General features: G+C 34.4%; 1 protein-coding gene across 14 annotated transcripts in view; it reads right to left on the bottom strand.

Annotated features, from left to right (window-relative positions):
• Positions 1-16,407, bottom strand: part of SOX5 (SRY-box transcription factor 5) — a 931,123-nt gene that overhangs the window by 672,797 nt on the left and 241,919 nt on the right. For 11 of the 14 annotated variants that reach the window (XM_057491900.1, XM_057491891.1, XM_057491894.1 and 8 more), the window contains one exon: positions 9,052-9,137. The gene's annotated coding sequence lies outside the window, so the exon portion shown is untranslated. Of the gene's footprint in view, positions 1-9,040; positions 9,138-16,407 lie in introns of all 14 variants that reach the window. The other 3 variants (XM_057491897.1, XM_036889468.2, XM_057491893.1) reach the window with 1 other exon arrangement.

Below are 16,407 nucleotides of genomic sequence, written 5' to 3' on the forward strand. Positions count from 1 at the left end.
AGTGCTTCTTTTTGTTGTGTTATTTTTGGTCAGTGCAATATAAAATCCGATATTCAACTAGAATTTCTGTGGGTATTGTTGATATGCGCAAAGGATATTTTGACACGGCAATGTGTTTCAAAATATATGTAAATAAAATGTTCGTAATTTTATCCTTCTCAAAACATTTTGTTTCTACTCAATCTAATGATAATGCCTGATATCCTTTATTACACTTCTTAGAAAAAGAGTACAGGAAAGAATAAACACTTATTTTACTACCCTATTACTTTTCATTTCCGATGTGGGAAATTCTTTATTAGCATCTTAAATTATTTTACCTAATTTTGAAAGATGTATCAGTTTAACATACATTATTTGCAACTGTATTTGTCTCTCCTGAAACATAATATATCACTAAAGAAAGAAGTAAAACCTATAATAACTATTTGCTGTATTATTTTAACACTTATTTATGATGAATATATGAACACACTATGCACAGTTTAGCAAAAGGTAAGAAAGCACGCGCACACACACACACACACACACACACACAACCACCACTCAGGTAACCACCTTGCCTTAGAAGTGCTTCCTGACCCAAACTCCCCCTGCTCAGTTCAGCCTCCTTCCTCATTTACAGATCAGCACGCCTCTCATTCACTCGCATTCATATTTCTTCCTTTCCTTCATAGTGCTACCATCTACAATGCACCTTTGAACAATATAACTGCTTGGAATCATGTATTATTTCTTTGATTCCCCCCACACACTTAATATTAATTAGATCACTAAAATGCTTCCATTTTCACCACTTCATATTTTATTGTATAAAACTATTCCACAATTTTCAATCCTGTTGATGACAATTAAATTGTTTCCAATTCTTGGCAAATGCAAGCGTTGCTCTTGCGAACATTCTTTTACATGTCTCTTGCTACACCTGTGCACATCTTTCCCTGGGTATACACATCTAGGATTGTTATACTTGAACAGGGACTATAAATTTCAACTTTACTTGGTACTGTATCCAAAAGTGGCTGTTCAAGTTTATACCCCAACCAGTGCTGTTTGAGGACTGCTGCTGTTCTCCATCCATGCAATGCTTTGACCCACAAGCCATTTTAGTTTTCCCCATTCTGAAGCAGGTGTAGTGGAATCTCATTTTAAATCTAATTTGTATTTCCTTGACTATTACTGAGATGGAACACCTTTTCATGTTCGGATATTTGGACATATTATAGGACATTTATATTTCTTCTTCTGCCCATTTTTCTATTGGACTTTGTAAATATTTACATTGATTTGTAGTTTTTAAAAACCTACCTGGATACCACCTTTGAGAATGATGTTTTGCAAATTTATATCTTTTCACTCTTTTTATTTTGCTTTCTGATAAGCAGTAAAATTATGTAGTCCCTAAAGTAAATGATGAGCTGTGGGTGATGTTGTAGATTTAAATTGTAAAAAATATACCATGCCAGTGGGATTGTTAATGGGGGAGGAGGCTCTGTACGTGAGGGAGGAGCAGGTCCTATATGGGAAATCTCTGTACCTTCTGCTCATACTACTGCGAAACTAAAACTGCTCTGAAAAATGAAGTCTATTTTAAAAAATAATGTAGGATGTGTGCTTTAGTCTAATCAAAGGAATCCTTCTCTACTCCCAGGTCATAAAGTTATTTTCTTAGATTCTCTGTCAGAAGAATATAAAAGAAACTCTTAAAGGAGATTCTCTTAAAGGAGATATTCTTCTTATTTTGCCTCTTACATTTAGGTTTTTGACCAACTAAAAATGATTTTTTTGTGTGGTGTGAGGCAGGGATCCAATTTCATTTTTTTCCCCAAATTCCTGTATCCTATATTAAATTTTCCCTGTATCATATATTAAAAACTCTGTTGTTTCCCTATTGCTTTGATATTAAAGCAATATCTTGCTTTAATTAAAAATAAAGTGTCCATATCTGCAAGAGTCTGATTCTAAGCTCTCTACTCTCTCTCAGTTGTCTACCCATATATCCCTGCAGCAATACCACTTTCTAAATTAATAGAGCTTTATAGTATCAACAGGTAATCCTACCCATTCTTCTTTTATCAAGAATGTCTTGACTATTTTGTCTTTCCATTTAGATCAACTTGTCATATTAAAAATTATTCAAACAAATACCAAAGAAACAAAAAAACAAAACAACTAGTTGGCATTTTGATTGTGGTTACATTGTACTTCCAAGTCAATTTGGGAGAAAGGGACATTTCTCCAATATTGGATCTTTCAATCCATGAACATAGTATATTTCATCATTTATTTCAGCCTTGAAAATATTTCTTAAAGTTTTATAAATTTTCCTATAAATCTACTGTGTATCTCTTATTGGTAGATACTAGTTAGAAACTGATGCTGATAGACAGAAATACAGTTGATTTCTGTATATTGTATTGCATACATCAATTTTGCTAAATACTCTTATTAACTCATATCATATGCCAGTAATGATAGTCGGTTGTTTACTTTTTGATTCTAATAACTTTATTTCATTATCTTGCTTTACTGTACTGGCTAGGATTTCCATACACAAAAAAAAGCTAAAAAGCTAAAAAAGCTAAATTTCTTGTTCTTGATCACAGAAGGAAAGCTTTCAAAATTTCACTCTCATAATCTTTGTTTGCTGTAGGTATTTTATATAACATTAAAGAAGTTCTTCCCTGTTTTTAGTTTTCTAAGAACGTTTAAAAGTTGGGATAGATGTTGAATTTTGTTAAATGCTTTTTCTTCACTAACTGAAATGATCAGATGATACTTTCCTTTAATCTGCACTACATTGGTTGATTTTTTTACATGTCAGCAAAACTTGAATTTCTAGAATGAATCATTTGGTCACAATTAGTGATCCTTTTTTATACATTGCTGAATTTGTTTTTTTTAATGGTAAGTTGAGTTTTTCCATTTATATTTATGAGAGGAATTGTAAATGTCCTTTTTATACTATTCTTGTTAGGTCTGGTATCAAGGTTGTATGATCCTTATAAAATAAGTTGGAGAATACTGTCTCTTCTATTTTTTGAAAATAACTTATATAAGATCAGATTTATATCTTCCTTGAATTTGCCTGTGAAGCCATCTTGGTGTGGCATTTTTTTGTAGGAATATTTTTGATTTCCAAAGTACACTGCCTTACTAATAGTCAGGTTCTCCTTTTATTTTTTGGGGGTAAATTTTGCAAAGTTCCTTTTTTTAGGAATTTTACTATTCATCCAGCTTTTCATATCTACATAAAGTTTATAATATTCATTATTGGCTATTTAGTATCTGCACATCTGTTGTGATGTCACCTTTGTCATTTCTGATATTAGTTATTTGTCCCTTGTCATTTGCTTGGTCTCATTAGAGGACTGGAAAACTTATGCATCTTTTACAGCAATGAATTTTTGGCTTTCCTGCTCCTCTCCTTCATAGGATTATTTCAGAGTTCATTAATTTTGCTTTTACTTTAATTCATTCCTTCCTTTTACTGCTTTGAGTTTATTTTGTGGTTCTTTTTGAGATTTACTCTTGGCCTGTTAGTGTTCACTTCTTTTTTCCTAATACATTTATTTAAGGTGTAAATTTTCCAGCAAATATTATAGGCAATCTACAATTGTTACATGTAAGGTATTGATTTTTGTTTAGTCTAAAATATTTATCATTACTGTTATGATTTCTTTTTAATTTTGAAACTTTTTCTAGCTATACATTATTTTTCATTTGTAGCTTAATTTCACTATGGTATGAATCTAATTATTTGAAAATAATTAAGACCTAATTTATAACTCAGCATATGGTTATTTTTGTAACTGTTTCATGTGTTCTTCAAAATAATGAGAATTTTACAATTGTATGCAAGGTTCTATATATGCCTCTGAGGTCAAGTTTCTTAATCTTGTCTTTCAACTCTACATCCTTACTGATTTTTTTCTATTTTATTCAATCAGTTACTAAGTGAAGTTGAGTTAATATCTACTGCTGTTGTGGATTTGTTTACTCCTCCTTGCTGTTGTGTCAACTTTTCCTTATTATATTTTGAGGTTATGTTAATAAAGGCCTTTAGGCTTAAAATTATTCTATATTCCTATGAACTGAAACTTTAATCATTTACAAAGTGACTCTATGTCCAATAATGGTTTGAGCTTTAAAGTCCATTTTTTTAAATCAGTGTAGTTATACCAGTGTCCATGTTGTATTTGTGTGATATAATATTTTCTATTATTATTTATATTTTATACATGAGGAATCAGCGGTTGAACATACCACCAGTAGGTAGGCATAAGCGGTACAGTCAGGAACAGAACCTAAATAGTGCGTTTCTGAAGTCTATGCCTCTCAATATAATGCTTCTCTTTCTCCTATAAATTCTTAAGGGTGAAGTCATTTTAGCTTCAGAGGGAAAAATGCTCTCCCTCTAAATTCTGCAAAGGATTTCTCACAGATTTTCTTCCAAATTGTGAGTTTTCATTAGCTTTGAGTTAAACTCTCACTTCTTTAGTATTCTAAGGTAGCACAGTATATTTCAAATACTTTTAAAGATAAATAGAAAATTTTTAATCCAGAACTGCAGTATGCAACCTGCAAGAAAGAAAAGTCCTTACACTTTTGTTCTGTGCTTCTGAAATAGGTATGATTACCAGCACCCATCAGATGCTGTCCCATGCCACTGAAGCACAGTATCTCCATCTGCCCTAACCTAAGAGGGGCAGTCAGGGTGCAATATAATCAAAATTTCTAAGTGACTGCCTGGCTTTTCTGACAAGAAAAGCTTATTGCAACCCAACTTCAAGAAAACCTATCAAAAAATATAGGTGTAAAGTTGTTTCATCTCTGCATAGATACATATAGTATTTTAAACAGGGGTACTAAACAACTTATGTAAACCTTTTGGAATCCTATACTTCTATATTTCTCTAATTTTAATATTAAATTATACTTACTATAAAAAAGAAGTATAAAGAACAGACCCATAGACCAAAGGAACAGACTAGAGAGCCCAGATATAAACCCAAGCATATATGGTCAATTAACATACAATAAAGGAGCCATGGATATACAGTGGGAAAATGACAGCCTCTTCAACAACTGGTGTTGGCAAAACTGGACAGCATCCAGGAGAATGAAATCGGTTTATTGTCTAACCCCATACACAAAAGTAAACTCAAAATGGATCAAAGACCTGAATGTAAGTCATGAAACCATAAAAGTCTTAGAAGAAAATATAGGCAAAAATCTCTTGAATATAAACACAAGCAACTTTTTCCTGAACATATCTCCTCAGGCAAGGGAAACAAAATAAAAAATGAACAAATGGGACTACATCACACTAAAAAGCTTCTGTACAGCAAAGGACACCATAAGCAGAACAAAAAGGGCATCTTACTGTATGGGAGAATATATTTGGAAATGACATATCCGACAAGGGGTTAACATCCAAAATATATAAAGAACTCACATGCCTCAACACCCAAAAAGCAAATAACCCTATTAAAAAAATGGGCAGAGGATATGAACAGACACTTCTTCAAAGAAGAAATTCAGATGGCCAACAGGCACATGAAAAGATGTTCCACATCACTAATCATCAGGGAAATGTTAAAACCACATGAGATATCGGGTCACACCAGTCAGGATGGCCAACATAGAAAAGACTAGGAACAACAAATGCTGGCGAGGATACAGAGAAAGGGGAACCCTCCTACACTGCTGGGAATGTAAACTAGGTCAAGCATTGTGCAAAGCAATATGGAGGTTCCTCTAAAAACTCAAAATAGAAATACCATTTGACTCAGGAATTCAACTCCTAGGAATTTACCCTAAGAATGCAGGAGCCCAGTTTCAAAAAAGACAGATGCACCCCTGTGTTTATCACAGCATTATTTACAATTGCCAAGAAATGGAAGCAACCTAAGTGTCCATCAGTAGATGAATGAATAAAGAAGATGTGGTATATATACACAATGGAATATTATTTAACCATAAGAAGAAAACAAATCCTACCATTTGCAACAACATGGATGGAGCTAGAGAGTATTATGCTCAGTGAAATAAGCCAGGCAGAGAAAGACAAGTATCAAATGATTTCTCTCATCTGTGGAGTATAACAAGAAAAAACTGAAGGAACAAAACAGCAGCAGATTCACAGAACCCAAGAATGGACTAACAGTTGCCAAAGGAAAAGGGACTGCGGGAGGTCAGGGGAGGTGGGTGGGAAGGGAGGGAGGGATAAGGGGAATAAGGGGGCATTATGATTAACACACATAATGTAGGGGGGGCACAGGGAAGGCAGTATAGCACAGAGAAGACAATAGTGACTCTATAGCATCTTACTACGCTGATGGACAGTGACTGTAATGGGGTATGTGGTGGAGACTTGATAATGGGGGGAATGTAGTAACCACAATGATGTTCATGTAACTGTATATTAATGATACCAAAATAAAAAATAATAAAATAAATAAATTAATTAAAAAAACATTTTTTAAGTATAAACCTATGAAGAAAATTAAAATTACTTATGATTCCATGAACCAGAGCTAATTATATCTGATGTATTTACTTTCTGCTCTTTTCTTCTGTTAATTATTTAGGCATTTATAATATATATGAATACATGAATATGTGTGTGCATGTGTGTATATGTGTAAACAAATTTTGGAGATAACACGGTATCTTTAGTGTGGATTCTGATTTGTTTCCTTTAACACTGCATCATGCATAATTTCATGTGTCTTTAAATTTATTTTAATATTTTACTGACTGTATAATATGAATATACTTAAATTTATCCAACTGCTGCTCTAATGCTGGACAATTCAATCTCAAATTCTCTCCATTATAAGTATGTAAAACGAACATATTTACATAAATTTTGGCACCTTCTTTAATTATTTTACTAAGCTAGATTCTTGGAATGAAACTGCCAGATAATGTTAGCTGGGCTCTAATATCCAGTCTCTTACTCTTCGGCTATAACTTCCCCAAATCTACCTTCCATATTAAAAACTACACTTTCCAGCCTCTTTTTAAGTGTAACATGGCCATGTGACTGTGTTCTAGTCAACGGAATGTAAGTGGAAGGGTATGTACACCTTTCAGAAGATGTCCTTAAAAGTGGAGAGTATGATATGCTCCAGGTAGTATTTCCTTCCTTCTGCTAGAATATGGACATGACTGCTGGAATACCAATACTGGAGATTCTTAAACACTAGGTAAAAGTCATGTGTTCAAAGGGACAGAGCACAGGATGAAGAATCTGCATCCTGAAACCACCCATCCAGCTCTGAGCTGCCTATACAGACTTCACATAAGAGAAACATAAAGCACAACATAGGAATATAGTGAAAAATATTGTAGTATCTTTATATGATGAAAGATGGTAACTGCATTTATCACGGTGAGCATTGGTAATGTAAGTACTGTTGAATCACTATATTGTACACCTGAAACCAAGATAGTCCTATATATCAACTATATCTCAATTTAAAATAAAAGAGAAATATAAAGTTCTATCTTTTTAAAAGTATTTGGGATTACTTGCACCAAATCTTTTCCAGATTAGTAGAGAGGAAGTGTGGCATAGAGCACTTAGGACACATTTAAGGCTCTTAACAGAGATGGCCAAAACATTTCCTGGGAAGTTGAATAAATGTAACCTTTCCCCAGTATTACTGAAAGCACCCACCTCCCCGCATTCTTACTACAACACTATCATGCCAAACTACTTTTTACTAGTTACATCGTAAGTGGGGCAAAACCTTTTCTTTTATTATTAGTGTTTTGTATTAGAACTGCATCCCTCATTATTTGTTTTTATCTTATTATCTTTTAAATTAAGATGCTAGTACCTTTCTTATAATAACAGCTCTTTATATGTAATAGTTTTCCAAATTTACTAGAAGTAGTCCCACTTTTTCATTTGCCTTTTAATTATACTTATACTGGTGTTTTTACTTATAAAACTATAGAAACTTCATATCTGCAATAATTCATTTGTGACTTACACAACTTATGTTAGCATAAAAGTCCATTTCTCAGAATGTTTTCTTCCATATTGCTTCTTTTGTGAATATATGAACTGCTTTTAATAAATATTTTAAGACTATTATTTAGGGTTTTAACAATTAATTTTTAAAGAAGATAACAACTACCATTGATTCTCAGGTTTTTCACAAGTCAACTTGTATCTTGAATTCCGGAAACAGGAGTCATAAAACTTTAAGAGTGGATTAGATAATAAATTAGTTTTACTTCACTATGCAAGAACACTTATTCATTACTCTTTTTAGGAATAAACAGAAAGAGAAGTCCTGTTCCATATTATTAGTGACAAAGTTCTGTACGACAAGATCCTGTACATTTTCTGCAGTATCCCACATGATAGCTGGTCAACCATGGGATTAAAAAGGATTTTTAACTCTAGGTCTGTGGTCAAACTTGCAGTTCCTGTTCCCAATGGTGTAACTTTTTTTTGAAAGGACAAGCAAGCACTTCATAAAATGCACACACAGATAGATGCCGACTAAATTTTTCTGCCAAGCAAATTGGAAAATATCTGTTTGGCTTCAGCAAAATTGCATTTTTGTATGTGTTAAAAAACACACCCTGGAATACTTAATAGCCTATGGAAATTTCTGTAAAATGTGTGACCTACCCATTGTGACCCAAAATATTTCCTTTACAGTGACAACAAAAAAATAGCAACAAATGCTTTCTAAAAAACATTTTTCCATGGAAGAAAAAAGGCTTTCACAACTTCAAGAAAAGTGTATCTCATTAAGAAAAACGAAAAGAAATGTTGCTATCATCTGCCAGTTTAGAGGCGTTACCTTCATAACGAGTTTCAAAATTATAATTACAAATCCAGTTGTCATCTGAACATAAAAGATTATATACTACAGGGGTATTTACATATGTAATGTGCTTTACTTAAAAATTAAAAATAAGCGAAGGCAAATAAACTTCCACTTCTGGGAAATAGCAGCAAATGCAGTAATGGATTTTTCAAAGGTGTGCATTATGTGTTTTATGAATATACCTTTTTCTTACCCAGGACTGTGCCAAAATTCTCTGTTCAGCTTTCAAAATCTTGTAAAAGGATTCAAACAGGAATGGTGTCATCAGCAATAGGAATGCTAGAAGAAAATAAAGGAGACTATTAATAGTGCATTGTTCCTTTTTAGCAATATTTAGCAAATTTCCTATATTTAGTAAATACATCAGCATGGGACTTTTGGAAGCACGAGATGTGTAAAGTTTTCAAAATACATTTATACAGATGTTTATAAAACTGTATATAAATACATATGCAACTATAATAAAGTTACTGCTTATGGAAAAAAAGAGGCATTAATGTGATACTATAATGAATTCATCAAGAAATGTACATGCATACAACTTATATGCATATATACGTAGGTGTTAATCCCATCAAAAGTTAATCATTTTGTCTAAATTTCACAAAAACATCCTGCAGATGCTCTCAAAGAGGCAATATTAAAGTAGGTTCTTATTTCATGGAAGGAGTTATGAGAGATCTTCAGGCATCTCAAAGGTCCTTTCCTAGATCCCATTCAAATACATGACAGCAACAGTTAACACAATCATCCAGTGGGAGTCATTTGACTGTCTCTGCCTTCTCATTCCCTGCCTGTATCCCCATGACCGCACTGCCTGGCTCAATTTCAGAATTACTGTTCTGGCCATTTTCATGAGTGAATAAAAGTCTGGCTTTGTTTCCAGGGTCCCCAGGTTGGCCAGAAATGGCCCCCGGCAATCAGCTGACATTCTCAAGTTTCAGGCTTCTGAGAGCAAGGAACCCCAAAGGGTGATAGCCACCACTCCGATGCCAGCTCAGTCTCCTCACTACCAGTTCAATAATGCTTCAGTGTGCCTTCATATTACACCATTGATTAGACCTTTGGGATTTATGGTATTTAAGTAGTTTTATTGCCATACTGATCTATCTGGAACATGATTGGTAGGGAGTGATTTTACTTCATTGCACTATCAGAAGTTGTGCTAATAAGCACAGAAATCTGAAAGGATTGACAAGAAAACTCCATTTCATTCATTCACTAATTACGCCACTGGACAGTATTCAAACTGAGAAAGGTTATTTAAAAATTTTAAACATCAGAACTCAGGCCGCTGCTGTAAAATAAAGGTTGTCTATACCTAAGTCTGCCAATTAGGAAAATCATTTGTTTATTTTCATTAAACATTTTACTACAATAATGTATTCCAATTTTTTTTTCAGTTCAGTGAAATGTTACCTGACCAAATGCAAAAAGACTTTTTTGCCCACATCCTATATGTGGGCAACACAGAAATACACAGGTGGTGATTTTACCCACAAGAGGGAGCCTGTATTTTTATACTTTTGTCACAGAACTTGAACTTTAATTAAAATATGAAATTCTAAAAATATGTGTTGACACCACAATCTTCACGTCAGGTCAAGTTTTAAGAGAGTCAGAGTTCAGGTGGCACATTTTTCTTCAACTATATCATATCAGTATGCCAGAGATTGGAAATACAATCGGAATTTTTAAAAATTTCCTACCTGTATTATAATGTTTTTTAAGATGTAACTGCCAAAGCAGCCTAAGAGAAAATTCTTTTTAGGAGTAATAAATATTAGTTGGGTGAAACTGACTAGAATTATTGAGTGCTCTGCACATGAATTTTATTTCATGGAAATGAAACTGTATTTCAAGTTATCCTTTTATCACAAAAGAGGCTTGTATAAACCAATAATTTTCTATGAATTTATGGAACAGGAAACACCCTATTTTAAAAATTACTGTGATGGCCATTCTCACAAATACCACTTAGAACTCATCTATGAAAGGGTAGAACTGGCGTGACTCCATGATGAACTTTCCTGTTTTAAAGTTGAGAAAAAGATACTTTTTTCCTTTAAAAGATATATGTTTGTTTCCTTCATATCCTACACTCTCTAAACAATGTCTTAAATCACTAAAACTCTATGTAAATGTGCTCTAAGCTTTTATAAAAATAAAATGCATTCATCAACTTAAAAACTACCTTACAGAAAATAATTTTGGCAGCTCTTACCATCCCAGCGTGATCTGTCCTATCACATTCAGAGATACAGTAATACTCCAGCTGAATCCAGTGAATCTAATGGACCTAAGACCAATACCTTATAAATGACATAAAAAATATATTCATTTTACGCACTGATGTACCCTAGTGTCTGAATCCTATTTACACCCTCTGCTTTGAAGAGGGACATCAGACCCATTTCTGCCAGTAAAAGGTTACTCAGTCTCTCTGGTGACATGCTGCAGAATGTGCTGTCCCACTGAAGTGCAGCACAAGGGAAAGACTGGTGGCTTCAAGCCCACTGTGCTGGAAACTTCTAACCTGGTGTGGTGCACTTGTGTTAAGAAACCAAAGTTAACTTCCAAGGGCTACACACGTTCCAAGGTGGGTTTACAGGTCTCTGCTTCATTATGTTTTTCACAACTTACATAAAATTTTGAATGTATCAAATGTTACACAATAATGTGGAAAAACACAAACACAACTTCATTTTGTTAATTCTGTAATGATTGGAAAAGCTGGATAAAAATTCCCAAAAGGCAGAAATGCACACTAACACATCAGAGAAAATAATAGCCAAATAACCGTAGTGTTGAGATCACACCACATTAAACCATAGTCACAGGCAAGCTCCAGGGAGAGAGGGCATTTCCTCTGTCAGGTATCACAGTGAAATAACCAGGAAAGATAAAATAACTATCTATTGGTTTTATATTAAGAAAATAAGCTGATGAGAAGGTTTTGTATTTACAGAATACTCTTTAATCCAAAGGAAGCACATATTACTTCAAAAGCTAGTCTTATTAGTTAGAAACTATTACACTTTATTTGAAGAAAAAACACCTCAGTTTATCTTGCCTTTAATATTCTTAAGACATCAAACCAAGAGGGCAACCCTGTAAAATAAAATGATACCTGCCATGCAAGGGTGAAAGTATGGCCAATAAAAGAAGAACAAGAGAAAGAAAGATAAAAACTAAAGGAAGACCTATTTTCCTAGAAAAATATCATTTGACTAACTTTTTGTTTCAATGGGTACCAATCAAAGTAGTCAGAGAAAAATGAATAGGAAGAGTAACGTTAAAACAGGTACTTTCTGAGCAAATTCTAGCAACAGGTCAGCATTAGAGCTCCTGTTCAGTTTTACTAGCTTAAAATCCATATAGTCATAAAATTACTAATGAAAAAAGAATAAAAAAATGTTGTTCTTTATTCCATTTGCCAACCAGAGCCATTTATCCCCTATTAGATAAAGTATAATAGACTCCACCGAAAGGGTCACTGGCCTTCCATTTAATGATATTGCCAGCCCCAATCTGCATTTTCCCGGCAATGTCCCTCAACACAGAATAAATGGCTGATCTCTTCACAATAACAGCTGATTTCTATTTATTAAGCTAAAAAGGTCACCATTTTCTACGGCTGGGCCGCCCTGCACTATTGATAATTTTATGCATAAACAAATGGCAAATTTGTGCCACATAAATATGCATTAGCAATTACTTTTTCCTAGGGCAACGCTCACCGCATGCAAATGTGTACCTCGAAGGGCCTGGTAGCTTTTGTTTTAGCCCTTGAACAGTGAAACAAAAGAGCACAATAAACAATTTTAAAATTGCCAGTCAATAAGCAATGTAAATGCAAAGGTAAATGGCAAGAAACTTGCTCAGAAACAAACAACAAAAAGTATGGTTGCAGGGGATGGTGGAAGAATTTTCTTTCTTATATTATTTCATTTCTTTCTCTTTCATAATGAAAAGGCTAAAGTACTCTTGACACAGAACAGCTAACTAGGCCGGTGCTAAAGCAGATGCCAGATGGGGAAAGCAGAAAACACACACATGTTGAATAAACACACACATACATACCAAAAAAAGGGGTATGGGAAAAACTGTGCTCCTCCATGATTTCAAATGCATCACCCACTCAAATGTCTGATTTTCAATATCAGAGATTAAAGAACTTTAAAACTGAAAGGATCTGAAGAAATACATACCCAAACGTTAATTCTACTGCATTTGGCAACGGTGTTTTCTAGTATCATCTTCCTCAAAGGGAATATACATGATCAATAAGTAGGATATTTGTAGGAACATGAAGAAAAGGAATAAATGATGAATATACAAATAAGAGATAAAAAGAATCTCAGAAAACATCTAGATACCCAGATGTTTAGGATCAAAAGTCCTTATTCTCAGAACAATTCAAGAGTAGTATCAGGGCATTAAGGACAGAGGATTAAGGTCTAAGGTAAATAGGGTAAGAAACCCTATGGGGAAAAATGTAACTAATTTAACATGAAAAACAAATGATAACTTAAGAAAAAGTTGATATTTTTCTTCAAAAAAACTTTAATAAGAGATTTTTAATTTTTTTAGTGCTATCTACCTACCATGGACCATTCTACCATTCTAAGCACTTTACACTTAGACCCATTAGACTTGATCTTCACAGAAACCTCAACAGGTTGGTACTTTTCATAGCACAGAGGCACAGGAATGTTAGGGAACTTGACCAGTTATTTAAGGTAGTGCTGGATCTGGGCTTTGACACAGTCTGCTACCAAAAATTGCAAGCTTCACCACTGCCTAATACTGCCATCTACTCCTTAAAATAGATCCATTTTGACCTGATTGAACTATCTCTTCCTTAATGTGTAAATGGCTATGTATTTGTATAAGAAGCTCAAATGGTATTTTAAAATTTTTACTTTAGGACTTATGTAAGTTTCTTTAACCATATTATTAAAATATCTTCACTGCTGTAAAATATACAAATATTAATTTGTATATTAGTATGAATGTACATGAATACATGTACACTGAAAATATGCAATAGCCATAATAATCATTTGAGAATAGAAACATACTTTGTAATCCCCATCTTGATCTTACTATAATTAAAGGTTTAACTATTACACACAGGACTAATGAATATTAGCAAGAAAGTAGTAAAGACAAAGGTATAAAATATTCTTGGCCTAAATGCAAATAGTCAAACCTGAAAATCTAACACCAGATTGTAGCTCTGTCCTGCTCACAGCCAAGATATTCTTCCAGGGGACCTCTTAGAATCCTGATATGGATACTAAAAGTCAACCTTCTTTGGTAAAAGTTTAGTAATACCAGTGTAGGAAGATCAGAGCTGCTGCAAGAATGTGGAGTGCCTTTATGTGAATAACACATAAAACCTGTTACCTGCACAACCATCCAGGGTGGCCCTGGAAGAGATTATAGTTTTCTTGCTAGGGAAAGAGTTATTTCTAGCATTAAACTCCACTTCCTTTAAAGATTTTTGAGAACCCACCTATTCATACAAAATCAGTACAAATGGATTCCATTATGATTATAATACCTTATATGTTAATTTGAATAATTATATAGCTAGCATACCCCCATTTTGCCATGTTTTAACTTTCAGGATCTAGGCAAGGTAAGCAATAGAACTAAAACCATAAATATTCCAACTGATCTGAAGTTTGTCGGAAATGTATACATACTTGTATGGTCTACTATGTAGAATGCATGTAAATGGAAGTGCACAGGAAGTGTGTAAAACTTTTGATGGATTATATGGACACTGCAGTGTCCAAGGCTCCATGTGCAGAGGTCGGGTCAAATAATCACATTGTGTGTCCCCAATCCCATTTTTAGAGCCACAAAATTAGGCTTAGATAAAGGGTAACTTTGAGGGGTTCAGAAAGTCATAGAGAGCAAGAGAAAGTTCTGGCTAGGAATTTGTACAGATAGCCTGAGGAGAGTCATTGCCTGGATGAGGGGCGCCGGCCTCTTTGCCTTAGGTCCTTTCTTTGCCTGGCGCCTGCTCTGCTGACCCCTGACCCTTATGGGCAGTCAGCTTCCAGGTGCTGCGAAGGTTCAGCTGCTGGGAAGAGACTAAGGCAAGGTCTAAGGGGACACCATGGTGCAAGTTCATTTTTTAAATAGTTTTCTATAGACTATCACATCAATGGTTTATTGATACCCTATTTTTTTTAATTGGCTGGTCTTACTCTATGGGCCAATGAAGGAGCAACACAGACCTACCATGGCTCATGGAAATTCTACCCCAGGGCCTACCATTTGCAGGAATCTGCCAAGACTGTTTCAAGAAGATAGCTTAATCTGCCATGAAAATACATTTTTCCAGTGCTATATGACAGAGACTAGTTAACCAAGTTTATGTCTGCAATTTGAAATTCTCACTATTTCTCTGCTTCACTGGGTGTCTCGGCAGGAGTTCCATCTTCACGTGGCCTCACCTACAGTTAGACAAGCCACCATGGGTCCAGCTCCCATCCAGGGACCCCGGTAACCCCACCGCCTCCCTTTGTCTCTCAGCATAAGGGCAGTAGTAACCTCTTGTTGTTTCTGACCTCTAGGTTGTCCTTTTACAATTTATTATTGTCAATGTGTAATAATTTTCCAACATTACATACTGCTTTTTAAAGTAATCATAGTGACTCCTGTCTTCCTGCTTGGACCTGGACCATATAGAGTACTTATTTTATTTTAGTTTTTATCACCTACTGGCAGAACCAGTATTTATCCTTTATTCATAGCTCTCGTGAAGCAGGTCATGGCCACCTAAAGTATGGGAACTTTCCAACAGCATGCAGGTCCACTGTCTGCCGTGCCTGAAGAATGGTTCCCTATTTATAATATTCACTATGCATTCAGGGACCAATCTATTCTTATCCTCTAACTTCTGTCAATGGCTTATTGATACCCTATTTTTTTTTAATTGGCTGGTCTTAGTCTATGGGCCAATGAAGGAGCAACACAGACCTACCATGGCTCATGGAAATTCTACCCCAGGGCCTACCATTCACAGGAATCTGCCAAGACTGTTTCAAGAAGATAGCTTAATCTGCCATGAAAATACATTTTTCCAGTGCTATATGACAGAGACTAGTTAACCAAGTTTATGTCTTAGACAAGACATGTTTAACATATAGGCATTTGTTTATTCATAACAAAACACGACCTTCTGATGTTAGGAATGAACACACACACCCCCATAAAAATGACGGATGTTAGATGGCTCTTACAAAATTACATTTTGAAAAATTATGGGACTATGAATCAAACATATAGATTAAATTTCCCTGAAACAGACATGTGCTTAATAATTAATGGGAAAGAATACAAATAATATTTATGATTCTGTGTTACCCAAAACACTTGAGTAATTATGCACTAATCATATAGCTAGATGAAGACATACTTCTCAAATTTGACCTCAAATCTATGAAAAGATCTTAAAACTGAAATGATAGATTTAAACCAACCAGCTGCAACTTCAACTTACTTTGATATAAAGTCTTGTTATAAAAAT

This window comes from Manis pentadactyla, chromosome 14, assembly GCF_030020395.1.
Source record: "Manis pentadactyla isolate mManPen7 chromosome 14, mManPen7.hap1, whole genome shotgun sequence".
Lineage (NCBI taxonomy): Eukaryota > Metazoa > Chordata > Mammalia > Pholidota > Manidae > Manis > Manis pentadactyla.